Source organism: Podarcis tiliguerta (genome assembly GCF_965153285.1).
Source record: "Podarcis tiliguerta genome assembly, chromosome: 14".
NCBI classification, from domain to species: Eukaryota; Metazoa; Chordata; class Lepidosauria; order Squamata; family Lacertidae; genus Podarcis; species Podarcis tiliguerta.
The window spans coordinates 23,689,467-23,717,258 of record NC_139547.1 but is presented as its reverse complement, the minus strand read 5'-3'; the positions used below and the strand labels follow the sequence as shown (position 1 = coordinate 23,717,258).

The 27,792-nt window shown below is 43.4% G+C and overlaps 1 long non-coding RNA gene across 1 annotated transcript in view; it reads right to left on the bottom strand.

The window, feature by feature from the left end:
• Positions 1-27,792, bottom strand: part of LOC310663889 — a 47,896-nt gene that overhangs the window by 8,882 nt on the left and 11,222 nt on the right. The window contains exon 2 of the long non-coding RNA XR_014504636.1: positions 25,185-25,418. This is a non-coding gene — a long non-coding RNA (uncharacterized lncRNA). The remainder of the gene's footprint in view (positions 1-25,184; positions 25,419-27,792) is intronic.

The window sequence follows — 27,792 nt, the reverse complement described above, 5'->3', positions numbered from 1 at the left end:
GACGAGATGGTTGGACAGTGTTCTCGAAGCTATGAACATGAGTTTGACCAAACTGCGGGAGGCAGTGAAAGATAGGAGTGCCTGACGTGCTCTGGTCCATGGGGTCATGAAGAGTTGGGCACGACTAAACGACTAAACAACAACAACAAACCTCTGAGTAGAAGTGGTTCAGTTCAGTTGCTCCTTGCAATGACTATCCAGATGCTGGGTAACTCACACGCAGAGCTGAAAGGCAAGGATAGCCTTCTCTTGTGGTTGTTCCCCAGCAGCTGATATTCAGTGACATACTGCAGTGTAATATGGAGGTTCAAAGTTGAGTAAACAAGCAAAATGAAATCAAGAAATAAGCACATGGCATCCATTGGGCAACCAGCCCAGAGTCACCCCCAGAATGAACAGCTTTTGATTATTCTTCAGTGGGGCCATTGAATGTAAACCTAGATGCCCATCATAGATGTTCTCTCTCTTTTTCATTGATAGTTTGGCCACAATCATAGTATGAAGGGTTAAGAAGCCACTGAACTGCTAGGTCAATGACATACTGAGACAGCTCGTCATCCCTCTCTGGCCTCTGCCTTATTAAACACTTGATCAGTTGGCTTAAAAATTAACCATATGGTGTGGTTTGTAGGCCATGGATTCAGGGCTCAGGCAGGGTACAATCTATTGTGCTTGTCAGAGGGAGAAAAGCTTGCTGCAATAAATGCACTGCTCACTTGCTGTTGTTTTTTCAAATCAATGCAAGGGGAGACTAAAAGGAACAGATGTAACATGGGCAGTGGCAAGCAAGAAAGAAAGAAAGAAAGAAAGAAAGAAAGGCAGGAAGGCAGGAAGGAAGGCAGGAAGGGAGGGAGGGAGGGAGGGAGGGAGGGAGGAAGGAAGGAAGGAAGGAAGGAAGGAAGGAAGGAAGGAAGGAAGGAAGGAAGGAAGGAAGGAAGGGTGATGGTGGACACAAAGCTTATATTTCTCATATCAGTCAGGTATGAGTGTATGTATACAGATGCCTATCTAGCTCTCAATGTTGGCTACAACCAGCAGCAGCTCTTCAAGGTGCCAGCCAGAGGACTTTCCTTTCTTGCCATCCTTTTAGCACTGATATGATACAGAGCAAACATGTGAGCTTCTATATGCAAAGGCTAGTCTCTGCTACAGAGCTATGGTCCTGGAGTAGGATGTCTCTATGCAAGTTATAGGGATGGGGGATAAATTAGATTCATGTCCCACTTAAAGGCCAATCTATCACATTTGCACTTTCCAAACAATATGAGGACCCAAACACAAGCATCCTTCAAAATTCGCAGTTACCTGAATTTTGTGATGCTGTTCTCCAGTTGAACAATGTTTTCAAAAACTGCATATACTGGGGAAAACGTGCATAAAAAATGAATATGTGAAAATGCAATTTTGTTAAGTGAAATTGCTTGGGGGAAAATGCATACATAAGTCAAAACTGCACACAGAAATGTATTTATTAGGATAAATTCACACTTAAAGCTGCAGAAATGTGGAGAATTGACTGTAAGATTTTGGAAATTGAAAGAACCAAAATTGATAAATCCTTCCATCCCTGTATCCTGCTATGTTGAAAATATTTCCTGGATTCCCCCCGCCCCCACCAAAATCCATTTCTCCATCAACTGATTAAAAAAGAAATCATGATGAAATTTTCATGCTGGATTGCAGGGTTTCTTTCACAGTGTTACGGAGGAGTTTTTGAATGTCCTTCTTTTTGTTCTACAAATCATCTCTTTGGTACTCTGTGTTCTGAGGCATTCCTGTGTACTTGTATTTCCCAAAGATCCTACAATGTCCTCAGGTGGGCTTTCCAGTAAGTATGGGGAAGCTGTCTAAAGTGTGTCTGAAAGCTGTTAATTGTTTTTCTTAAAGTAAAAATAATAATAATAATATGTATTTGCTTTTAAAGAATACTTTTACTTTTAAATAACTTGTTACTGCTAATACTGCTACGACAAACCATCAGTCTCAAGTGCTGATCGCTAGGGATGCAGCAGAGAATGGATTTAGTTCTCATTTAAAGGGAAACTTATCAAATTCACACTTTCTGAAACAATTCATGAACTGAAACACAGACATCCCTTTGAAATGTGTAGTTTTCTTCTAAATTGTTTCAGAAAGTGTTTCAGTTTCAAAAACATGCATTTTATGTGTACCTTAATGCATGCCTGACACATATTTTGACACACATTTAGAATAAATTTTCATAAAGACTTCTTTTAAAATGCAGTTTAACACAGAAATGAGATAGAACCATCATATTCATAAACAAATATACATATGAAATTGACACAAACTGGGAATACGTTTGACCTGCCCGTTCTTAAGTGCTGCACAGTGCAATATTTCATTGCAGGGTTGTATTGTTGTTGTTGTTAACATTTGTATACCATAAGCCGTAGATCTTATGTAGGTTCACAACATAAAAATACAAGAAAATAACACAAAATACATAATAAAAACAATAATGGAAAAAACCACAAACCAATAACCCCCCACCTGCTCCCACAAACACATTTAACAGTGTATGGGATGTTAATCAGCCTAAGGCCTGGTTGAAGAAGAATGTTTTCGCCTGGCATCTAAAGGTGTAAAATGAACACATCAGGCAAGGCTCCCTAAGGAGAGCGTTCCACAAATGGGGAGCCTCTATAGAAAAAGCCTGGGCAAGAGAAGCACCCAGAAGGGCCTCAGAAGATGATCTCAGGGTCGGCTCATATGGGAAGAGCTGGTCCTTGTGGTATTGAGGTCCTGAGTCATTTAATGCTTTAAAGGTCAAAAACAACACTCTGAATTGGGTCTGCCACTAATTGGCAGTCACTGCAGAAACCTTCTTGCCCCTGCCCACTGAATTCTGTTCCATCTGAAGTTTCTGAACCATATTCAGAGGCAGCCCTATGTATAACATGCTGCAGTAATCTAATCTAGAGGTTACCAGAGCATACAGTAGTTAGGCTATGCCTTTCCAGATAGGGGCACAGCTGGGCCACCAGCTGAAGCTGATGGAAGGCTCTCCGCGCCACTGAGGTCACCTGAGTCTCAAGTGATGGCAAAGGATACAGATGTACCCCTATGCAGAAGACTGGGATCATATTGTTCTTTTAATAAATTACCGTATTTTTTGCTCTATAAGACTCACTTTTTCCCTCCTAAAAAGTAAGGGGAAATGTGTGTGCGTCTTATGGAGCGAATGCAGGCTGCACAGCTATCCCAGAAGCCAGAACAGCAAGAGGGATTGCTGCTTTCGCTGCGCAGCGATCCCTCTTGTTGTTCTGGCTTCTGAGATTCAGAATATTTTTTTTCTTGTTTTCCTCCTCCAAAAACTAGGTGCGTCTTATGGTCTGGTGTGTCTTATAATGCGAAAGTCTTATAGAGCAAAAAATACGGTATTTAGTACATTTATATTCCACCTTTTCCTCCAAGGAGCTCATGGTGCCATACAAAGTTCTCCACCTCCTCATTTAATCCCCACAGCAACCCTGTGAGGTAGGTTAGACTGAGCGACAGTGACTGGCCCAAGGTCACTCAGTGAACTTCATGGTGATAGTCCGACATGCTAATCAATACACTACTCTCTAGTCTGGTATCAGTTTATTCCTGAAGAAACTTGGGTGTTTTTCATCTTCTCACAATATTCTTGTGAGAGTGCCCATCTTCATTTTGTTGTCTTCTCCACATAAGGAACACAACAGATCCTCTGTTGGTGCGACCCAAAATCTCACTATTTCAGAGTAGCTGGGTCTTTCCTTTCCTTTTTTAAGCTAAAGCAAAGATTACTTCAAATGATTTTCCGATTGTCTTTGAGCCATTTCATACTGAGAAAGTAAAATGACTCGGTCAAATAATAATAATAAAAGAACTCTGCACTTGCACTCAGAGTCCATCATCTCCAGATGACACCAAAATTCAACCAAAGTAGGAAGAGAATCTATTTCTATAAAGCTGGTTTGAATAGGCAATTGTCCCAAGCTGGGTTTTTGTTTTTTTGGGTTTTTTTAAAAAAAAAGACTCTAGAAGAGTTGGAGGCACAGTCATATACAAGATGAACTACTTCCCCGGATAGAGAGCTGCACATATCTGCTCAGATTGATGGAGTCATAAGTCAACGAGAACCTAACCTGGGCACAGAGTGAAGGAAATCTGAAAGGATAAAGTCATTCCAGGTGGGACTGAGGCGAAGGAGGCGGGGGACCCTTGACATTCTCTATGCACATATGAGGTCATAACGTCTGTTCCATTTGAAGCCCATATATAAATATTTTAGATTTATATTTTTGGAAGTTTTTAAGCCTCCCTATTAAAAAAGCATTTAAGTTTTAGGTTGGGGTTTTCTCTCTCTCTCTCTCCCCCTTTTCTCCCAAATGGTTCTTTGCACTCACAGCCTTCAATAAAGCAGTCTTGACCGATCCAAATGCATAAGTCATGCTGGGTGCTTTTGAAGGCCTGCTTTTGCCCACTCCACATCTGGAAATGATGGAATGCACATACATGAATATATATATATATATATATATATATATATATATATATAGCCCAGCTGGGGAAGAGCGGAGGCACTGCATCCTGGGGAGCAAATTGCACCAGCCACCCCCAAACAACCAAGGGTTAATGTGAAGAAAGAAAATGTAAGCTGAAGCAGTTTGAGTTCTAGAATTAAATCATGTTTGCAAACTTCCTCCTTGGAATTTTTATCCAGGGTTTGCTATAGTTTTGTGGGATGCTTAGTCCAAAGCCTTGTAACAGAAGCATAACATTCGGAATTAGGGTGGTGCTGACCACCATCTTGCCATGAAATCACGGGCTAGGATGCCCACTCTCTCCAATCTCAGATAGCTGTACTCATCGAGGAAAAAACACTCTGCACATGCTTAGCCCTATTTTTTCTTCCATTTATAACAATAACAATTTTATCATTTGTACCCCACCCATCTGACTGGGTTGCTCCAGCCACTCTGGGTGTCTTCCAACAAATGTAAAAGCATGATGAAACATGTAAACCTTTCTTATACACGGCTGCCTTCAGATGTCTTCTAAAAGTCAGATAGTTGTTTATTTCCTTGACATCTGATGGGAGGGCGTTCTACAGAGTGGGCGCCACTACCGAGAAGGCCCTCTGCCTGGTTCCCTGTAACCTCACTTCTTGCAGGGAGGGAACCGCCAGAAGGCCCCTGGTGCTGGATGTAGGAATAACCGAGACAATGGGAGGTTGGATGCAGGTGAGCTGTGCAGGAGCACGCTGGGCAAACATGCTCCAAACAAGCTGCCGGCTAGCTCTGCTGAAGCTCCTTTTATTAGCAGAAGTCAGCAATTAGAAACAGTAGTGAAACCACCCTGAACTTAACGTATTTCCATCTAAGCACATTTCCAGCATTAGTAAATACACGTGTCAGCAGGTGTTTCCCTGAAATGTTTTCCCCAATACTTGATTATGTCTGCATCCCCGGTCATGCTCCAGCCAAGCGTTATGTCTAGCAAACAATTTGCAAGAGGACAAACGGTCATGGGAAAACCCCTGTTTTCTAGCCAAGGAGGCAAAAGGTCAGGGAAAGCAAGCGCAGCACTCCTTGACATACTGTTGCATGTCTGGTGTGAGGTTTGCCTTCACAAAGTGGAGCATTAACTAACACTGGACCACAGAATGATGGAGGTGGAGACACTCCTTCAGGCACTGCTTTAAGTGCAGGTGGGGCCCTAGTGAGTGGGGATATAGAAAGCAGAGAAGTGGGAAGCAAGAAGGACCAGAGAGAAGCTCGTTTGCCTCAGAGGAGGCAATGGCTGGAATGCATACCAGGGGGAAAGGCCCAGGGAGGGTCCCAGTGTCAAGCCAAGAGGTGTGGAGAAAGCAGGGTTTTAGAATCAGGCTGGGACCAATACATGACTGAAAAAACAGAGAAAGAGTCCTGTGATGAAAGTGGTACTTAACAACCAAATTAAGGGTCCCACCAGGGGATCTCAGAAGTTAAGAGACAACCTGAGGCTCTGAGAATCCGAGGGATCTTGAGGGATCCCACCTTTCTGCTTCCAAAAATGGAAGCACTCAGAGCAGCTTACTCATTTAAAAAGTAATGAAGCAATACACTTTTTTTAAAAGCAGCAGATTAAAAATAAATGGCAGATCCAGTGAATGAACCACCAACATCTGAGCAGCAGGTGAATCAAAAGTATGTTGAAAAAGGAGAAGCCTCCATCCTCCTGAGAGGTCTCTGGGGAAATTCAGAGAAATTGTCTCCCCAATCGAATTACTATTTGTGCACAGCTCCAAATATAACTGACAGTTGTTCCTTAGTCTGATGCAGCTTTGTAATTTGGGGGCCCTTGAGTGTGGGAGTTGCAAAGGAAGGCACTTTGACCGGCTCAAGATGGTGTGTGAGAGACGGGCCGGGAAGGTGGTGGCGAGACGACAAGCTCACAACCCTTGAAGAAATTCACCACCTTCTCCATGAGGCTGGGAGATTGAAGCAATGGATTTTTTCAAGTGACTAATTTATATGGATATCAAGGGTTCAGTTGGAGGATTTCTTAAAGCGGAAAAAGAAAGACTTAGCAATGGGGAAATATGTTGCTCTCCAAATCCCAGTGGTGCGCCACACTCATTTTACTAGAGAATTTATTCTTTAGTACTTTCATGGATTGACATGAGGGAGGAATCCACATGTCAGGAGAGATAACATCTCCCTGCTGCCAAAGGAACTCTATTCAGACATGCATGTTAGTAGGTTGATAACTTATTCTGTATTTCCGAGAACTCAAAGATAGACATTTCTCCTTTTATCTCCATCTCTCTGCTCCCTGCATACTAAAGATATGGCAAAACAGCAAGATACATCTTAACTAGCCCTTGCAGAGAAAGGAGAGCTTTTCCATTCCTCCCAGCCCCCACCCCTCAGTCCATGTCAAGAGGTGAAAATGTAAAAGAATAAGATGTCACCCAGTCTGATAGGAAACATATTATCAATGCTTTTGTTTACAAACATAAATTGAGCTTTGTGTGGGTGTGTGGGACTTTGGGCATGCGCGCACACACAAACACCTCTCCTCCGAAAGCTGCGGCCCAGGAAAGAGTTCAGAAAAATCTGTTTTCTCGCAAAGACCTCTTCAGGAATCTTTAAAAATGCAGGGGTTTTCCACCACACGTGTGTGTGTGTGTGTGTGTGTGTGTGCGCGCAGCCCGGGAATGAACCAAAAATACTGGGAACATTTTCATCAGTGCCCCAAAAATGTCTTCCCTAGTAGGGTTTTGGGGGAAGAAATGGATGTGTACAGAGCTCTCAGTTTCCAATTCTCTCATTTGTCCTCTGTGATGTAATCACTGTTTTGAGAAGCTTTTAATGTTTGAAGTTGTTGTTGTTTCTTGTATTTTTACTGGAAGCTGCTCAGAGTGTCCGGGGCAACCCAGTCAGGTGGGCAGGCTATAAGTATTAGTATTAGTATTACCAATATAGAATCAGTATGTCACCCTGTTCACCATGCCTTCCCTGGCTGGGCTGGGATCCAAAAAGAACTTCCTCAGTCTCCATGCCTTTATTTGCCCTCAGTGACCCCATCATGATTGACTAGGCCTGGCACAGCTCACTCCAACTCCCATCAGCCCTTGCCAGCTTGGCCTATAGTTGGGGATGATGGGAGTTGTAGTTCAATTACATCTGGAGGAGACCACATGCAGTGTCATAACATCAAGCTATTTACCATGTGAATATTCATTAGGTGGAAGGTCCCATTAGACTAGGAGCAGAAAAAAGCAGCTGGAAGGATAATGACACTGAAGAAGCAGCTTCAGCCCAGAGATCCCTGGTTCTAGAAGAGTGGTACAGAGCTCCTTTATAGCCACCAATCCCAATAATAGCCAGGGAGGAGCTCACAATTCCTTACTCAGGTCTACAACATGGTAGAAACCCTCAGTTTTTAGGATTCTTTCATATCAACCTGTTACTTTATGATGGCATCACGCAGTGCCGGATTTATGTATAAGCTAAACAAGCTATAGCTTAGGGCCCCACTCTCTTGGCGGTCCCAAAGAATTTAAAGGAAAAAACCTGGATACTTCTTCTTAATTGTATTTCAGTTTAACAATTACTTTGATAAAATACATATTTTGTTATGTGCAAAATTAGATCCATAAATTATGATATAGCATACAGTGGTACCTCAGGTTAGGTACTTAATTCGTTCCGCAGGTCCGTACTTAACCTGAGACTGTTTTTAAGCTGAAGCACCACTTTAGCTAATGGGGCCTCCTGCTGCTGCCGTTTCATCCTGAAGCAAAGTTCTTAACCTGAAGCACTATTTCTGGGTTAGCAGAGTCCGTAACCTAAAGCGTATGTAACCTGAGGTACTACTATATATTCAACACAAAAAACAGCGACAATTAGTTGTTGACAAGGACAGTTGGACATATAAAGGGCCCCATTACCTTCAGTAGCTGAGGGCCTCATCAAACCTAAATCCAGCCCTGGCATCACCACTAGGGATGGGGGGGGGGGACTGGTTTGGGTAAACTAAACAGATCATGCAAGAGGTTCGTGCACTTAAGGATTTTTTTTTGGGGGGGGGATTATTTGGTTCACATTTTAACACCAACCTGCCTCATTTGTAGTTCCTAAAACAATGCACAAAAACAGCTATGCTTTGAAATCCACACACCTCCAAATCTTGGCATTTTGAACTTTGAAAGTTCTCCAACAAAGAGATGTATACCAAAATGTATATATTGGGGGAAAGTGTGCATAAAAATGCATGTATGAATGAAAATGTGAACATACTGAATCACATTGCATTAGGAAATCTCTTGCAAAACAAAAGTGTGTATTAAGCCAACTTGCAAACAAAAAGATCTATATTAAGAGGAGCATGTTCTAATGGATTTTCAAGGCATTTTAAAAATAAATAAATCACAAAGGCCAGCGTGGAAATCCCTCCACCTTTTTTAGGAGGGTGTGAGTTGTGCCACTTTGCACACTACATGACTTCGATTCACAGCAATACCATCTTACATTTCTATTTGCCTGTGTGGCATTTCCAAAGTTTGCTGGTGAAAGCTTTTGGAATGAGAATAAGCCTGTTCTTAAAAACGATCGCATGAACACCAAGCAAAGGAAGGAAGGAAGCGCCTTTTTATTTTATGGATCAAAGGTTTTCCCAATTGACAGGGATTCTTCTTTCCCAAGATTGCAAATTCCTTGCTTTTAATGTTTTTGTGTGTGTGCCTGCTTCTGGGTTTTTTCCCCTTAAAAGACCTTTTAGCAGCATCATGTCTGCAATACAAGGAGCTGGGAGGGGGGATTTTCCAAGGTCCATAATAAGCCAAAGGGTGTGGAGGGGGGAGAAGGAGGAGGGAGGGAAGCACCAGCTTTCTTGCAACACAGATGTTTACCCTCTAACCTTCCCCTTTTAGCCTGAGTGCCAAAAGAGAAAGAAGGCGGGGGGGGGGGGAGAACACACCCAGAAGCATTATAAATGAAGTGACCTAATTGTAGTGGTGAAAATACAAGGACGTGCTCCTAAACCAGTGTGTGTGTATGTGTGTGTGTATTCCTTAAAAATATGCAGATATGATCTTCACAGCGAGGCAAATCTCAAACATATGCAGAGCAAGGTTTATTTAATTTTACGTGCATGAGAAATTTGAAAATACACAGAGAAGAATTGCCAGCCCGAATCAGCCCATTGGTTCATCAAGTTCACTTCTGGCCTCCAGCAATGGCAAAAGGAGGCCTGACACTCTTGTGGAAGACGACCCAAACTACCCACAATGCACTCAGTCGGTTTTCTACATGGGGAAGGAAGGAGGGTGGAAGTTTTGCTCTGCTCCCTTCGGGCAATTAGCTGGCACGGGAACATGTGCTTTGATCATTTTGCCTTTATTTTATTTCATTTATGCATATTGGTGGAGGGAAAACTGTTAAGATTGATTTATAAGGACCTAATAATTTGTTGTTCTGCAGGGGGGGCTGAGATGTATGCATGCATCAACAATACTGGGCTGTTAATTCATTGTGATGTTTATCACTGATTTATTTTCCCACCAGTGTTCATATGAACAACTCTTTTATTGCTTCATCAAATGCTATGTTATAGTATCATTGCATGCTGGAGCTTGGGTTAAGAAATGAACTATCCAGCCCTTGTGTACCGTGGGGAGCTGGGGAAAAATTGGCACCCCCATTCAGCATGAAATATACTCAGAGTCAAGAGTGGATTTCATGCTCTTTATTCAGCTCACAGTGGTGAGGAGGAATGAATGTTCCCCCAAAGTATCTGCTTTATATACATTATTTACACAATGGGCTGCACATGATTGGCTAATTCCGGAATTCTCCTGTAGGCCAATCAGGTTGTGGATTCACTTCCATCTGGAGCTGGATTGGGTGGCTCCTGCAGACCAACCATACTGCTGCATTGTTCTAGGACCAATCATACTGCTGCATTCTGAATCCTATTTTTCTAGGACCAATCAGACTGCTGCATTTTGGATCCTATTCAACTCAGTACATAACACAGCATATGCATTTTGTGACCTTGCTCCAACCAGGGCAGACCTCAATCTTTCAAATTTCAGCAACTCCCTCTGTCAAAATCCAGTACTCCCTGCCTTCCGTTCTGCTCAATTCACTAAGTCATAGTTGTAATGTCCTGCAGCGCCCCCTAGGCTTGGCACCCAGCGGAACCAGTTGTGCTGCCCAAAATCTGCCTCTGCTCAAACACTTTGTTTACCATTTCCAATTATTCACTGGGAAGTAGCTATAACATCACACTGCTGTGTTGGACAAAAGGGGAGGAGAAGCACCATCACTCCATTTGTGGGGATTGACACACCCTCTCCTCCTAATTTTCTACACCAGCTGGGCATTAGAAGAGCTTGCAATTAAAGAATTTGTCCCTGAGATGCTTCTTTCCTCATCCCTCCCAGATGTGTTTTCCTTTTGTGTCATGCCCTGGCTCATTTCAGAATATAACTCTCATCATCCTTGACCATTGGCCATGCTGGTTTGGGCTGTTGGGAACTGCAGTATTTTTCTTATAAAAAAAACTATCTGGAGTGAACCAGAGTGGAAAAGACTGCTTCAGATATGTGTTTGCTTGTGTGTGTGTGTGTGCGCGCTACTCTAGAAGACTTTGCCAGCTGAAGAGCAACATTTTAAAAATTACATAAATAAAATTAATGAATTTTGTTCCTTGAACTCTATGACTCCAGCACTCCCACAAGTCCCCCACCCTCTTAAAATATGTTGTTTAATCTTTCCTGCTGTTCCTTGTACAAGGAATACATGTCTGTGTAATGCCACCTCTTTCACTTATTTCATTTCCATCTTAAAATCCACCTTATCCAGCGAAGTCTGTGGCTTAATCCAGCCTTCCCTGAGCTTGCTGCCCTTTGCCCAGGTGTTTTGCATCAGGATCCCCATCAGCTCCAGCCAAGATGGCTTTGTTAGCTGGGGTTGATGGGAGTTGTAGTCTACAGCAGTTTGGAGAACAGCAGCTGGGGAAAGCTGGCTTGGCCTTTTCTCCCTACCAAAATCACTTATTCCCCTTGACCCTCTAGTTCTTGTCTTCCACAGCATTGTAAGATTGTAAACAAATGTTATGCCAATTCAGGGTGCTATAGAAATAATGGTTGATCATCAGCTTTTCTAAGGATGAAAAATAGGGTGTGCTTTATGTCTCTACCCCAGTTCCAAATCCCCTGCTTTTGAACCTCCAAACTTGGGGAGCAAGGGGTGTGTGTGTTAACTTTTCCAAACGCTTGTCACCTGCTTTCAGCTCCATGAGTCATGCTGAATATCAGTCTCAAATAAATCAATGTTCTCTACAGCAAAATTTTGCCTAGAAGGGATTCCATCCAGACTCACACAGCCCCAGGCTACAATGGAATAAATTTGTTATTACTTTCTACAGGAGTCACACTGAGCTCACTTTAGAGTCCCCACCAGCTCCATGGATTCAGTGGGTGAATCTGACCCCAGTATTACCTTTCTAACACAAATGGAGGAGCGGAATTTAAATTAAAATGATTTCCCCCACATGGCAGAGACTTGTTGTGTTGTCTTTAAATATATATATAAAAATATATATGGTATCTTTTTTCCATATTTCCCAGACCTGTCAATTTAGGCTCAACTGATGAGGAGGGTAATAATTTCTAGGATATATGCAGGAGAAACTTAGAGGTTCACTCTTCCAGCTCCAAACAAAGAATTTTGTTGTGACCATTACCTGCTAGAGTTCCCGAGTCCATCTTGAGAACTTCTCAGAAATCCTAGTGGAAATGGAATGTCTAAATCTTAATACTAAAAAGTTGTTCACATAGCAAGAGAGGGCTGGTGGAGCCTTCCAAAAAACTTCCCAGAATTAGGTAGACCTAGTTATAGTCAATTTGTCAATGGAATTTTTTATCACTAGGTCATTAATGGAATATCCCCAAATAGCCTATTTTGGCTCTGATTGCAGATAACATTTTCCCCAGGTGCACAGTTGGCACAGTATACCTGAAGGAGCGTCTCCACCCCCATCGTTCAGCCTGGACACTGAAGTCCAGCTCCGTGGGCCTTCTGGTGGTTCCCTCACTACAAGAAGCAAAGCTACAGGGAACCAGGCAGAGGGCCTTCTCAGTAGTGGTGCCCGCCCTGTGGAACGCCCCCCAAGCTAACATAAACAAACCCTAATGTTTATGTTCAAGCTAACATAAACAAACCCTAATACTTGCAAAACTGCCTAAATCCCTCATACACCCAGTAGACTGCTGTGATCGGCAGAAGAGTTGCTCCTGCAAGTTCTAAAGATTTCAGGAGCCCTCTCTCTAGCAGCTTGGAGCAGGGCCTTAAATGTGGCTGCCCCTCTTCTGTGGAACAGCATTGCTGTAGAGTTACAATGGGCTCCCACCATGCACATTTTTTGGAAACAACTGAAGACATTTTTGTTCTGACAGGCTTTTCCAGCTGGATAAATGGGTATATGCCAGGAGTGCCCACTCATTAGGGTTTTGGTCTTCCTTTAAATTTCTATGCTGCTTTTGTATTACCTTGTTTATTGTTTGTCTCTAACTGCTGTTAAATACAATAACTGTTGTTAATTGTTTGCATTTAACTGTTTTTAATTATGTGTAAATTGCCTTGAGGCGGCGGTTTAAAAGGCATTTAATAAAGCAATGATAAAAATAACCGTTAATAATATCGAGAGGTATGGCTGCAACATAGGCTGTCATCCTCACCTCAGACCACCCTCTTGGCTCGACCTATTGCAGAAAGCATCCTTTCCAGCATGAAAATCGGCATACTAGAAAAGAGATCAATTCCTGTTACGGTTACATTTGTTTTGTTTTCCGCCGTGCCTTTTATTTTGCCGCTGCTCTCCTCTCTCTCTCAGACACACACACAAAACCAAAAACCGCAGGCGCACAAACACACACACACACACACACACACTGTCACTCCGCACTCTGTTTCGGCCCCTCTTCCCTCTGGCTTCCTTCTTGAACCATGTGCGCAAGGCCTGAGGTCCCCAGTGTCAAATGTCAGACCTTGTACTGAGCTGTCAGAGAAAGAGAATAGGCCAAGATGATTGATGACTGGAAAGCCCGAAATCCAAACCGCGGCTGCAAGTGCTGCTTTGACAAAAAAGGGTGGAGGGGGGGGAGAGAGAGATACCCACCATGGCTCTAGTCAAGGTCAGCTCACATTCCATTACACCCACTGCTTTGGGGCGTCTAACAAGCCAGCGCATTCACAGAGACTTTGCTTCTCTCCCCCCCCCACCCCCACCGTTGCTGGTCCACACCCTCCCCTTTCTTAAATTTTCCTGCCAAATTTTGCAAGCACTTAATCCCAATTTTTAAAGAGAGGAGACAAGACTGGTTCTCTCCCTCCACCAGCCTCTCTTTCCTCCCCCCTTCGCTCCCCCCCCCCCCGGCTGCATTCACTCTGAGATGCCACAGGCTGTGTTTTTATGCCGCACAAGTCAGATGACAAGATTATTAATGGGAGCGGGGCAATGTCATATCTGATTTCATGCATATTCATGAACGGTGTCATGCAGCTGGGACCATGCGCCACGGGAAAAAGAAGGGGGGGGGGAGAAAGTTTTCCACCCTCTCTCAGCCGTGGAGAATCTGATGGTGGAGCCTTTAAAGTTACATTTATTTTATTTATTTTTTGAAAAAATTAAAGGGTGAAATCAGCAACAAAGGGGGCAAGTTCTTGGAAGTGCCAGTGCTGCACTGATTGCTGCACTGATTTTTTTTTTTTAAAAAATGGGTATTTGTGGGTTATTTAATTGATAGAGCTGCCCATTGATCAGTCTTCCTTGGGCAGCTCATTTAGGAGACAATGTTGAATATCACACACACACACAAATCAAGAAAAAGCAATAAAAGATAACAACACCGCCGCACACTTTTCCTTATTTCTTTTAATTACTGCATTTCTATCCCACCTTTTTCTCCAAGTACCTCAAGGCAGCGGACATGGTATTCCCCTTCCTCGCTGAATCATTTAACCGTCACAACAACCCTATGTAGTAGATTAGGCTGAAAGATAGTAAGTGGTCCAAGCTCACCCACTGAGCATCATGCCTAAGTTGACCTTTGAACCCTTGTCTCCCAGGTCCTAGTTCAACCGCTATACCACAATGGCAATAGAGACAGGATAAACAATTGGTAGCCCAGATTTAAAATGTATTGACCAGCACAATCCTTCACATGCTTACTCACAGGTAAGCCCGTTGAGTTCAATGGGACTTACTCTTAGGGAAGTGTATATAATAGCCTAAACAGCTGGGGGTCCAAAGGTTGCAATCCTAACTCCACTCACCTGGGAGTAAGTCCCATTGGATTCAATAGGACTTCTGAGTGTACAGGTTAGGATTGCAGTATTTAAAGGTATTCAACTGACACCAAAAAGAACATAGAGGAGGCGCCAGGCAAATTCCTGGAGAAGTTATTCCACAATGGGGATGCCACTACAAAAAAGGCCCTGCCCTTTAATAGATTGCTTAACTAATTAAGGCCCCATCCTTAATTTATTAATCAATCCAAGAACAATATTCTTAGGAGGAAATAATGGTTATGGGCTCCCTTGCTTATTTTGCTTTAGGTTATTTTATTTCTGGTGTGAAAGAAGAAATGAGAAAGAGAAATTATTCAAGATGGCATTCCTTGGCGATGCTGTGTGGCAGCTCCAAAGCTGACTAAATGACAGGTTACTTTATTCATTCTTCAGCAACTCAAAACACACCCAACAAGGAAATAACCCCACAACTGGCAAAAGCATTTCCACTGATGTTTGGGTCCTATGCAAAGTTTAAGTGATCAGTCAAATTATCAAGTGGCAAAAAGGCAGCTGGTTAATCAATTACAAAATATTTAATTGATTCAGAGCCTGGGAGTGAGCATGAGAGGTGAATGAAGGAACATCTTGATGCTTCATCTTCACTTAAAGCAAATATACGCCAATAGTGTGGAGGTGGAACACCTGCTGGGCATGCAGAAGGTCTCAGGTTCAATTCCTAGCATTTCCTTATAGGGCTAGGAAGGTCCCTTATCTGAAACCCCAGTAGAGTCACTGCCAGTCAGTGTAGAGAAAGCCGAAGTAGATGGACAAATGGTCCTCCTCGATACAAGACTGCTTTTTATGTTCCGACTGAATATCAACCCTTGTTTTAATTTTGGCGATTTGGCACATTACATTGTATCTGTGATCATCCCTCCAGTAGCGGGTAATTTAAAGCACTAAAAATGCCATTTTTCTCATTCAGGCAAGCAAGGAAGGGAAAGGGGGGATTTCCTAACCAACAGATTAGAGCAAGGGGAAGAACATGACAGCAATATCAGAACAGGGGAAATAACATGTTAATGGCATTCAATATTCTCCGGGCGTCGCGTCATCAGCATTTTTATTGCCACTTTCCCTCTGAATAGAGTATCAGAATTTATTGAGCCAATATGTCTCCATCAGCTTTTATAAAATATATTTTATTCAATAAGATATGGAATAATATTTGTCTATGAACTAAAAAAAAAAAAAAAAAGGTTGCTGCCATGTGCAAAGATATTAAGAGATGGGATGTATGTGTCTTCTAAAAACTAGGATGATGAGGTGGTTGCCACATGAACATGAAAGTTACCTTTTACTTGGACAGCCGTCTGTGACTATGCAAGCTTTTGGGTTGTCCTTAGTTCCTCAGAACGCATGGCAGCTGCACACCACCATTTTCCAGCTCCGAGAAGCTGAACAACAGAGGGACAAGAAAATGCCATTTGCTTCAAAAGCACCACTGCTATGTGTCAAAGGGAGGCCCATCCCATTTCATCACCTGAGGCAAAATGGGAACGTGCTGCCCCCACCACACTCCACCCCCACCCCACTTCTGGCACACGCCAGAATTCTTCCCATCTCACTGAACTTGGCGAGAGGTGGGAGCATTCCACAAAATGGCGGAAGCAGGGGTGGGTGGGGCACCATCTCTTGTGTTTCTGCCGCCTGAGGTAGGTGCTTCACCCTGCCTCCTCAGTGGGCCGGCTCTGCATGTGTCATTCCCAAACATGCCATTGGTCACATCTCTCTAAACCAGGGGCAGGAATCTACAGCCCAGAGGACAAAGACAGCCCTCTGTCAGGACTCATCCCAGCCCATACATCGTCCCATGCCACACTCCCATCAGCCAAACTCTCCTCAGGCTGCACACCTCACCAGCTTTGCTTCACACATTCCTTGAAGTTTTTCACCTGGCTGGAATGTGTCTCATAATGGAGGGTAGAGAGGGGTGTGCAAGTGAGAAGAAAGCAGTCCACTGTGAAAAGGCAAAATTAGCATTTATTGATTTGTGCTCTGGCCCTGCCCATCTCTGGTATGTGCCCCCACTCCAAGGTTGTCCAGAAAGGCATGGAGCCCTCAGGGTGAAATGTTTCCTCACCTCTGCCAGTTAATTCCCTCTAACCAAATGCCCCGTCACTGAATGGCAAATCAAAATTTTACATTTGTGACATTGGTCTTCACATATGCCACATTCAAGGGAGTGTTTATATGTTCATCTCATGGTCTGAATCTTATAATATTATGGCTGCCCTTTGCATCCCATCAGTGTCCATTAACTCAACTAAAGGAGCCAACTCTTAGGAACTGAGGTACCTTCACCCCTCCAATAAAATATCTGAAGAGTTCAGGCGTCCAAAAAGCCAAGTAATGTGTACAAAATGCATATACAGTGGTAACCTGGTTTATGAACGTAATCCATTCCGGAGTCCATTCTTAAACCAAAGCATTCTTAAGCCAAGGCGTGCTTTCCCATAGCAGCGGGGGACTCAATTTATAAATGGAACACATTCAACAGGAAGCAGAACATGTTCTTATTCCAAGGCAAATTTCACAAACCAAAACATCTACTTCTAGGTTTGCAGTGTTCTTAATCCATGTTGTTCATAAACTAAGCTGTTCTTAAACCAAGGTGCCACTGTCCTGGGCTAATATGTGCATAAAAATGCATGTGTTGGTAGAAAGATCATACAAAAATGCATTGTACTGAGGGAAATTGCTCTGCAAACATACGTTTATTCGGAGAATTTTGCTCTAAATTGGTGGTGGAATTTTCATGAGGACTGTAAAAAAAATTCACAAATTTTGAAATGTGGGTCTTGGAGTTTAAAATTGGAAAAATTAAAAATGTAGAGAAACAAAATTTGATAGATTTGTTCATCCCTACATACACACACAGAAATATTTCCCACCCCAAATATATTTGGTCCATCCACTGAAATCAGACATGTTGGTCCTACCTAACCTCCCTCATAGGACTTTATTATCCATAATTCCTTGGATGTGTGTAACTAAACCAGCCCAAGGGCCAAACTAAAAATGATGATGGGTGAATTGTGACCAAATCTTCCGTATATTTCTTTTAAAGGTGGGACAAATAGCATATTGGGGAGGGGGATTCAGGAAAATGGTGTAAGGGTACAAATTAAGCTCCAATATACTCCAGCAGTCCACTCATGGTGGAATCTTTACTTTCTCTCTCTCCATTTTCAACCTTATGGCTCTTTCCCAAAGTATTTCAGTGCCTCTGGCTCTTTCCACACCCTTTCTTGGCTGACTCCTAACTTACCTGGCCATGCCAGAATTCCTCCCCCCCTCTCTCTCCCTGATTCCACTGACTTCCCTGAAAGCATCGAACTTGTCATTACAACACTTTCTATACCCTGCTGATCTTAGGCTGTGCTTCCTGCAAACAAATTTCAAAGGTCTTTTTCTCTCTCTCTCTCTCTCTCTCTCTCACACACACACACTAGATTTCATGGAAAGAAAGCTTGAAAGGATGTGATGTGTACTTTATGTTATAAGCGGAGCACATCACATGCTTCTATCCAATACATATGTGCTACATCTGCATGTATCGGATGCGGTATCTTCTAAAGATAAAATCATGTACCAATTGCTTGCTTCTCTCCCATCATGCTCCAGGCTGGGACATGCCAGCCCTCCTGCTGTTTTCCATCCACTTGTCACCAGGGTCCCCCCGTCTATCAAAACATGTAGCAGAATGAAGCTCCTGGCACAATTATTGTAGGGAGGGTTTTTTCATTACTCCATTAGAACAGAAGATTAAGGGCTTTTCACCCCAACCTTGCAATGACTCCTCTGCTGGTTTGTAAGCCTAGAGGCCAAGCAAGACAAGACATCGGAGATCACTGAACAGATTTCCCATCACATGCAAAGTATTCTCAGAACAAATTTGGGATTTCTGAAATGGGTTGGGATGGTGGCAGTTGGTGAGGAATTAATCAACTCTTCCTCCATTCTTCCATTTTAAAAAATGTACATCCCTCCAAAATATTATTTCATGGTTCTCCCCTTCTTCAGTCAGTCTCCACAATAACTGTGTGAGGTAAGTTAAACTGCAAGTCCATGGCTGGCCAAGGTCAACAAGTGAGCTTCATGACCAAATGGGAAATTGAACCCTGGTCTCCCATGTCCTAGCTCAATACTCTAACCATAACACCACACAAGCTCCTTTTGCCCCACTGGTACATGCATTTTTCCCGCTAATGGAGAAAATAACAGTGGGGAGAGGAGCAGTTTATAGTGGTGAAATGGCATGATGCAAAAGATTAACACCTTCCTCCCAACATTATGGTTCTGTCAACTTGAAAAGCCTCCACAGATGCTGTTAAAACAAATGTTAAGAATCAGGATACCCAGACATGGATTCCAACATCTAATTTGGCACCCAGAAATGTTAGGAACAATGGTTGTATTCAAAAAAGTTATACTGAAACTGATAGTTTAACTGAGTTATACCAAAACTGATTAACCCAAGTTAGTAAGGTCCATTAACTTCAATGTATCTGCTCTGAGTAGTGCTCACTTTGGACACAACCCAATATATATTGTTTAGTATTATTATTTTTTCTTATCTTCAGTTTACTTGAAAGATTGCTGCATCTTATATGTGCCTGCTCAACTGCTTCAATCTGCAGAACTGACTCTTTTACAAGTCTCTTTAAATGCACATTTTGAAATGCATGTTGATTGGCTTTTTCAGAACTGTGTTGGAACATTTGGTAAAATTGGTGAATGACTGAACTGTGATCTGCTCATTCGTCAGGGACATGAAATCAGGTCAGATCATACTGGGATTTGCAAAGATTAAATCCACAGAGGATATTTAGACCGATCTTCTTGCTGCCTCCCTTTTGGTCAAAGGCAGGTGATGGTTCTTCAGGTTAAATGTAAATCTTCTCTCATCTTCCAAACCTGTTGTGAGCTTCATTCCTGACACCAAACAGAGATATGTGGGGAGACAAAACCCAGCCAGGTTGCCTTGGGACACAGCTGTGGTTTTGCTTTGTTTTAGAAGCTCCTGACAAATTAACCATACTTCCAGTAGACACAAGTACCTATTAGGCTGACTCCTCAGAGGAACTCAGGAAGCTGCCTTGAATTGACTCAGACTATTGGCCCACCAAGCTCACTATTGTCCACACTGACTGGTAGCAGCCCTCCACAGTTTCAGACAGGGGTCTACCCTAGCCACACCTGGAGAAGCTGCAGATTTAACCTGGAATGTTCTGCATGGAAAGCAAATACTCCATCACCAAGCTAAGTCCTCTCCTCCAAAGATTGTCACCACAGGGAAAATAAAATGTCTCCCATCTAAACCAAAACAGAGAGAACGGGGTTGGCCAGGAAGGAGACAATTGACTTGAGGTAGTACAATTGTTTTTCTTTAGTTGGAGAAGGAGCAACTGTTTCTTCCAGAAGTAGGAGAAGCATACAGAACAGGGCAAATAGGTCATACCCTGAAGAAACATCTAAATCTCCTCAGAATAGTGGGCAATGCAATATGCCACCTTGTACGATAAAAGAAAATAGATTTGTGCAGGCAACTACATCCTTAGTTGTTTGACAACTTACCCTCAGTGTCACCGCATTAATGTCCCTCTTCCCCTGAGGCAACAGTACCAAAGAGGATTCCACCTTCCTGATGAAGGTGCAGGCTAACTAACAGAGCAAGCGGCTGGGGTCTGAAGGCCTTGCTGGTGCCAACTGGCAGACACACCCTGGAAGCAGCTGAATACACTAATCCTTTCTCAAAAGATGCAAATTGCTAAGTTGATTCCTAATGCCAAGTTGACTGATTCCTCCAAACCAAAGAATTTAATATAGCACCAGTCCCCTGAGAAGGAAAAAATAGATTAAACCCCCTTCTTGAAAACTTTGGTAGTTGGGTTTTACATACTGTGTGCCTCAGGCTTGCTACTTGAATTTCACTTCAAAGATTCACTGCAAAGTATCTGCTAATTTCCTCCACCACCCCCTTTCCTATCTGCCTGGTTAGCCTTTAAAGGAGAAAATTTCATTAACAAAAACCATGGATATAAAATATGAAATCAGAGATCAGCTCCTGCAGTGCCAGAGCCAAACATTACTAAAAAGGATTAGTTTCTTTCACTGTCGAGAAATTTCTCATGGAAGACCTTGGCTGCCCTTTCGATATTAAAACTTCCCAACAAGTATTACACAGGAGTTTTAAATTAGAACACACTGTCATTGGGACAGTTATAAACTGTTAAATATGTCCTTTTTGCAGGCTGGTCTCCAGCAAAATGCAAGCCCACCATGTTGTGTGATCTGAAGTAGTAGGGATATCGGTGGACATTTGTGGACAGAACCATTCACTGACCTTGCTGAGGGTGATGGGCTCTTAGATTTAGGTAGTGTTGTGCTGAAATCCGCCCTCCAAATTCTCTCCAGTTTTCTTCCTCTTCAGAAAATGTTTTCATTTTTCTTCCTCATATTCAGGGCATGTCAGATTTTCTTTAGAATTCTTTAGACTGTCTTTAGAATTCCAGTCAGTATGGGGTTTTGAGCTTACCTTGCTGTTACACAGTTGCCAAGGCTGTTTTGTGTATTCCCTGATGTCCCAGCAAGCATTTCTCCTGCACACTTAAGTTTCCCTGGCTGCCCATACTTCTGGAACTGAGAAAGCTCCTCAGAAAGCTAAGCAATATCACCACAAAATGTATTGAGGAAAATAAAGTATAAAGTAATAAAGTGTGTATGAGTGCCTGCAGGATGTTACAATGGCTGTAAAACAATGTTCATCAACCTTGTGACCCCTGATGTAGCTGGACCAAAAGTCCCACCATCCTCAGCCAGCTTAGCCAATGGTCAAGGATCATGGGAGTTGATCCCATGATCCCAAGGGGGACCCTTGGTTGAAGAGTACAGCTATAAAACATGGATTAGATAAATTCATGGAGCATGGGTCCTGCAATGTGTATATGCCACGATTATTACTAATATAACTTCCATGCTCAGAAACTGGATATCTTCAACCTATGAGTCTGGTTTGTGGCGGTCCTTTATCAGGCACGTTGGCGCATTTAGCTGAAAATGGAAATAGGAGCAGAACTTGCCAATGCTCGCTTATTCGTACCATGTCTGGAATGGAACTCAACCCAGCGAATAAGATCAGCATTTTCCATCGTTGTTGCTTTCAGCCCACAAACAGTGCATAACTGATTACATTCCCCTCCCTGATTTGAGTTGTGTTTCCTTTGCACCGAAACGAATGGGGTGGAATGATGTAATGACAATGTCTGTGACATAATTAACTACATAAATTATGCAGCGAATGAACTGCAGTGGAATGGAAACAGTACTGCCAACAAAGTTTGCAGGGTGGAACAGAAAACAATGCCTTCTTACAACCCATAGGCCCTTATTTGCTCTTGTGACAGCTGCCTCTCTCCAACTTTATGCCTCCTCTAGATGCTGACAACCAATAGACCAACTTAATGCCAAGGTGTCTCACCCACCATCTCTCCTTCCCATCGTCTCTGTTCTTTCCCTTTGTAATTGTCTACAAAGGCAGAAACTCCAGACTCACAAACAGAGCAAAACATACCCTACTCCGTTGCAAACCCCTCTATTTAATTTCCCCTCCTTCTTTGTTTGTTTTTGAGCGATTTTTCTGACAACAATAATCCCCTTTTAAATGCTGGTTCCGCCAGTCACATAATGGACCTTCCCTTCTGTTATTTGACCGGCAGAGCTGGTAATGAGTGTTTAATTATAGTTTATACAGCCCACTTTGGTCTGAGTGGGAAAAGCTGCTTTGTTACAGTCAATGAAGTATTTAAAGCTACGTCCAAGGTAGGGACGGGTTTATTAAACACTTGGGTAAGCAATAATAAACTAACATTGATCGAGCAACTTGATAGCTTTCTTTTATGTGCTTGAGGAAGCGGTGGGGGGGGGGGTGTCAGATCCAGGTAGAAGAATTTAAAGTAACTTGGCACAGGGAAAAGAATGTGTTCACATGGCTGCTTCAGGAGGCAACATTGTTTGATGTAACTCAATCTTCCACTTGTATAAAAAGAAAGTTGCTTTGCCACCATTACCACCAATGGGCAGGCTGGTGGGATCCTTTGTAAAAGGGGAGAGGACAGATTCATGGAGAATAAGGCTATTAACAGCCACTATGCTTCTGGGCACCAGCTGCATCTGTGCTCAGGTCCAGGTCCATCTGGGTGGCCACTGTGAGAACATGATGCTGGACTAGATGGGCCATTGGCCTGGCACAGCAGAACTCTTCTTCTGTTCTTATGAGGAGGAAGACAGTTCCTTCTCCAAGTCACTACACCAGCCGTCAGTACCCTGCTGTCCTCCAGCAGTTTTGGACTGGGGGCAGTAGGAGTTGTGTTCCAAAACAGCTGGAGGGCTCCAGGATGTTGGTAGCCTACTGTAGTCCTTGAATATGAATTATGTCTCAAATGTTTGATATACTTTTACATTGTTAATTTAAACTGAACTGATGATGTTAAGAAATGGCAGGCTTTAAAAAACAAAAACTTGCTGTTTCAGTGGAGTTCTCGCAAACTGATGCAGACGTATTGCTGTCAGCGGTTACATGTTACATTGCAATGCGATATCGCTGCATCTTGGGGAAATGGAATTTGCACCGCATGCTTGCTGCAGGAACCTTGGATAAATTTTCTATTGTCCGCTATCATTTATATCTAATATGAAGCATTCTACACAGCTCATCTTTAATCCCCATGCTTGTTAAGGAGCTTAAGGAGTAAAAATCAGTTGATTTCAGGGTATTTTGGAGTTCAAGGTCAATATGATTATGTCCTCTTTCTCCTTCTCTCTCTCTCCCCCCCCCCCTTCTCTTTATTTAAAGGCACGGTCTCATCACAGTTTCCAAAGTTCAATTTCTTTTTCGGTCCCCTAATTAAAAGCTGTCCAGGAGTATATCAGGAGGCTTTTATATGTGAGATCAACCCCTTGCCCTGGGACCAATTATAGAAAAATAGCTTTACACATTTTACTGTTTGAATATCTGATGTTCATACATGCTGTCATGTTTTATGGTGAAGGCATGATAAGAAGCATACCATTATCAGCCCAGGACACAACAGCATTCTCACAGCATTAAAGCCCAGAATGGAAACATCAGATATTATTATTATTATATATTTATTTAAACCCCAACTTTCCCCCCCTGACAGGTACTCAAGGCGGCTTACATACAAAATAGGAATAGCTAAAAATAGGGGGGGGGAGGCAATAATTGAAAAAACGATTAATCATTAATAGAAAAATACAATAAAAAAAATCACAGCACCAACCCTTTCCTTAAAAACAGTCAGTTCCCAAAAGCCTGTTGGAACAAAAAAGTTTTCGTATTTTCGATGGAAGGACAAGAAGGAGGGAGCCAGTATAATTTCCCTATGAAGGGAGTTCCAAAGTCTGAGAGCAGCTGCCAAGAAGGTTCTCTCCTGCATCACTACCAAGTGTCCTGAGAGGGTCCTGAGAGGGTGGCAGGACCAAGAGAAGGATAACAGACAGCCCACAAACAGTTGGGGTGGACCAGCTTGAGAAACAGTTGGGGTGGACCAGGTTTTGGGGTTGGTCCCCTTATAGCAAAAGCTGCAACTGAGGATCCCTAATTGATCACTGGTAGGGGCTGCTATGATCCTTCAGCCCCTGAGCTGGGCATCTGGATAGGAAGTGCTGCCCTCTGAGATTCCTTATGGGGATTACCCATGGAATGGGTCAGGAGGGGCCCTACCCCACCTGTTTCCCTGTAAAGACCCAACCCAATGCCTCTTCCTCCCCTTGTATTGGTGAGCCCATGTCAACCTGCCCCCAGACCCATTATACCTGTAAGCATTCCATCAAGCCATTATGAATGTCCACCTGTTGTTCCACAGTCACCTGTTGTGACTGTTGCTAGTCACTGATGAATGTACTCAGTCTGGCCTGCACAGTTCCATCTTTCACACTTCTTTGACGTCTCTCAGCCCCACTCACCTCACAGAGTGTTTGTTGTGGGGGAGGAAGGGAAAGGAGAATGTTAGCCGCTTTGGGACTCCTTAAAGGGAGTGAAAGGCGGGATATCAAATCCAAACTCTTCTTCTTCTTCTTCTTCTTTGTGTGTAATCTTTGGGTGTTGAATCACCTAACTGTCATGTGTCTGCACATTCCACCAGATCACCTTGTTAACTTTTCCCCAAGGCCCATTTATCTGGGCAGGGTCTGTCTGTGGCCCTTCTTCCACAGTTGCCTCTCAAGGAGCTCCAACCAGAAAATTAACATTTGAAGGTACTTTGAAAGCAAAGCATTCAGTTTGGCAACAGCTTGTTGGACAGAGGTGAATTCATTTCCTCTTACCAAACTCATTGTCCCCGAGTTGTATGACAAGCACACCTTGAGGTCCCGAAGATGCAATCTGAGATGTCACCAAGGGCATGAAGCTGTCCCACATCATGGCCCTCTGTCCCAACCAGGAAATGTGCATTTTGTCACCCAGATGGAGGTGGGTTTTCCTGTCAGATGGTGCAGCATGCTGATGAGCCCAGTTTGCCATTCTGTGCCCGCAAATCCACACAGCTCTGTAGTCAGGACCTGTAAGAGTTCAACAAAGAGAGGTAAAGCTAGGGGTTTGGTGTGGGTGAAAATATGCTCTATAGCATGCCAAGTTGCCATGCATGATGGCCTTAGTACTTAAAGATTCAGGGGAGGGAGAGAAACCGTGTCCTCCCTAAAAGAGGGCACGTGTTGCGGTGAGATCTGGAGACTGACCTCCTGATTGTGGGTGGGTATATTGGACAGCCACAACACTTGATTGGTAGGTCCCTCATTGCTGGGTTTAATCTGGCCAATGGGGTGCAGTCTAAATGGACCAAGGGACCTATGCACATGACCCAGAGCTTCCCCTTTTGACTCGTGGATTGGAACACCCACCCATCTCTTCCTACTTTTAGGGCATTTTGCGATTGACCTTGCTATGCCATCATGTGTCGGCTGTTGTTGGGACAGGGGCACGGCAAGAATTTTCCCCACTTGGCTGATTGGCTGTTGCCATTTGGGTTTCACCTGCCGTGCAGCAAATCGTCACAACTTGTAAGGTTGCAGATAGACACTGGTTCAGGTGATAGGGACGGGAACGGTCTCGCCATCCCTATGTGAGGGGTATTCCGTTAAAGGAATCCAGGGGCTCAACTTGGTTTGGTCAGCCCCCAAGAGGGGGTTGTGCCCATGCCTGAGTCCAGGGGAGCATCTCGGGAGTGAACAGAGTCTGTTCCTGGGCTTTTCACCTACCTCAGGTGTTCACCCTTGGCTGACCTATGCTGGTGCCCTGTGTCAGCGCTACCTGCAAGGGTGCAGGGAGCTAGTCAAACCAGAGCCTATGCAACCACTCACTTTTCCGTAATCAATAAAGTTGTGGCCTAAATTCTGCCAAAAACCAAAACTAAAATTTGAGTCAAATGTGTGTGTATTTAGGGGGGAGGTCTGGGTCTGAACACGCAAAGGAAAAGTGGCCCATTCTCCTTAGTTACAGCAATCTGGGCTAAAGAGCAAAAATTAAGAGTCTTAAATGGTCATTCCTAATTATTCTATTAGTATCATCCAAATCTTTATTTCTCTTGCTGTATCATTATTTATACTAATATTGTTACGATTACAAATGATGAAGCGCTAGCCAAACTCAAAAGAACATGGAAAATATAGAACATGATCACCCCAAAGCTTAAACCCTTTTTGGTCTGATTTAATGAGAGCTAAGCATGTGCTTAATTCTCTCCCCTTTCAATCAAGGCTACTTAAAATTACTTTAACTTTAGCTGAATAGTTGTGTCCCTGCTTAGCACATGTCCTTAGATAAAAAAAATCATGCATTTCTAACTCTCTGCTGTGCTTGAGGAGAGTTTAAAAATACATTTTACGTGATATTCAAAATGCCATTTCATTCTATATTTCTGTTACTATCCCAAAGGAATTGACTTAATCATGGCGGATGTTTGTTTGGGGTGTATGTGCAGGAAAGCATGTGCCAATGAAAGAAAAGTAGACAAAGAAAAATAGGAGACTTGAGATAATTTTAACTATGGGGATGGATTGGTATATTTATGTAGAGTATTTTTAGCAGTTCATCATAATCATCCCAGTTCTGCATGTTGCATGTTGCAAATTACAGAAATGTAATAGAAAGCCACTCCCGACATACGGGGGGGGGGGGCTGCGGGCTCACGCCCCATTCACACCCTCGCGGGGTGGCTGCAGCCCCGCGGGACTTGGGGAATCCCGGGGTCATTAAGATTCATCATTCACCGCGCCAGCCAATCGGCTGGCAGCGGAGGCGGTACTTGTAAGGGGCATTTAAGGTCGGGGCAGCCCATGCTCGTCCCTTTCTTTTCTTTCAGCAGCTGCGGTTTCCCACCCTCCCGCCCTTTAGGTTCTCATTTGGACTTTGCTATGGGCTTCGGCTGGTCGCCGCAAGGGGCCTGGTAGGAATTTTTCCATTTGGCTAATTGGCTATATTTTGGAAGCCACTTGGTTTTTTCGCCTACCTCGTAGCAAAACGTCACAACACCTTTGGTTTTGGTGGTTAGGCATTGGCAGGGGTATTATTATGCAAATGAGATGGGGGAGGAGGAACGCCATCACCTCCCCCAAATGTTGAAGGGTAGTTCATTAAAGGACTCCAGGGGGCGTCGCCTCATCCGAAACCTATGGAGGCTAGGGCCTAAAGCGCTCTCCCGGGCGGTAACCCCTCGGGGAGTGCCTAGGGATGTGCATCTCGGGGGCTCCCCCTGTTGGTGCTTAACCCTTCCCGGTTATACCGGTTAGTCTGATAGGGCCAATGCCTAAAGCCAATACCGCTCTTACCTGTAATCAATAAAGTTGTGGCCATTTTTCGCCCATTAACCTAAATTCTGGTGTCCTGTGTCTTTATTTATTCCATCTGTGGGAGGGGGCGGGAATCACCACGCAACTA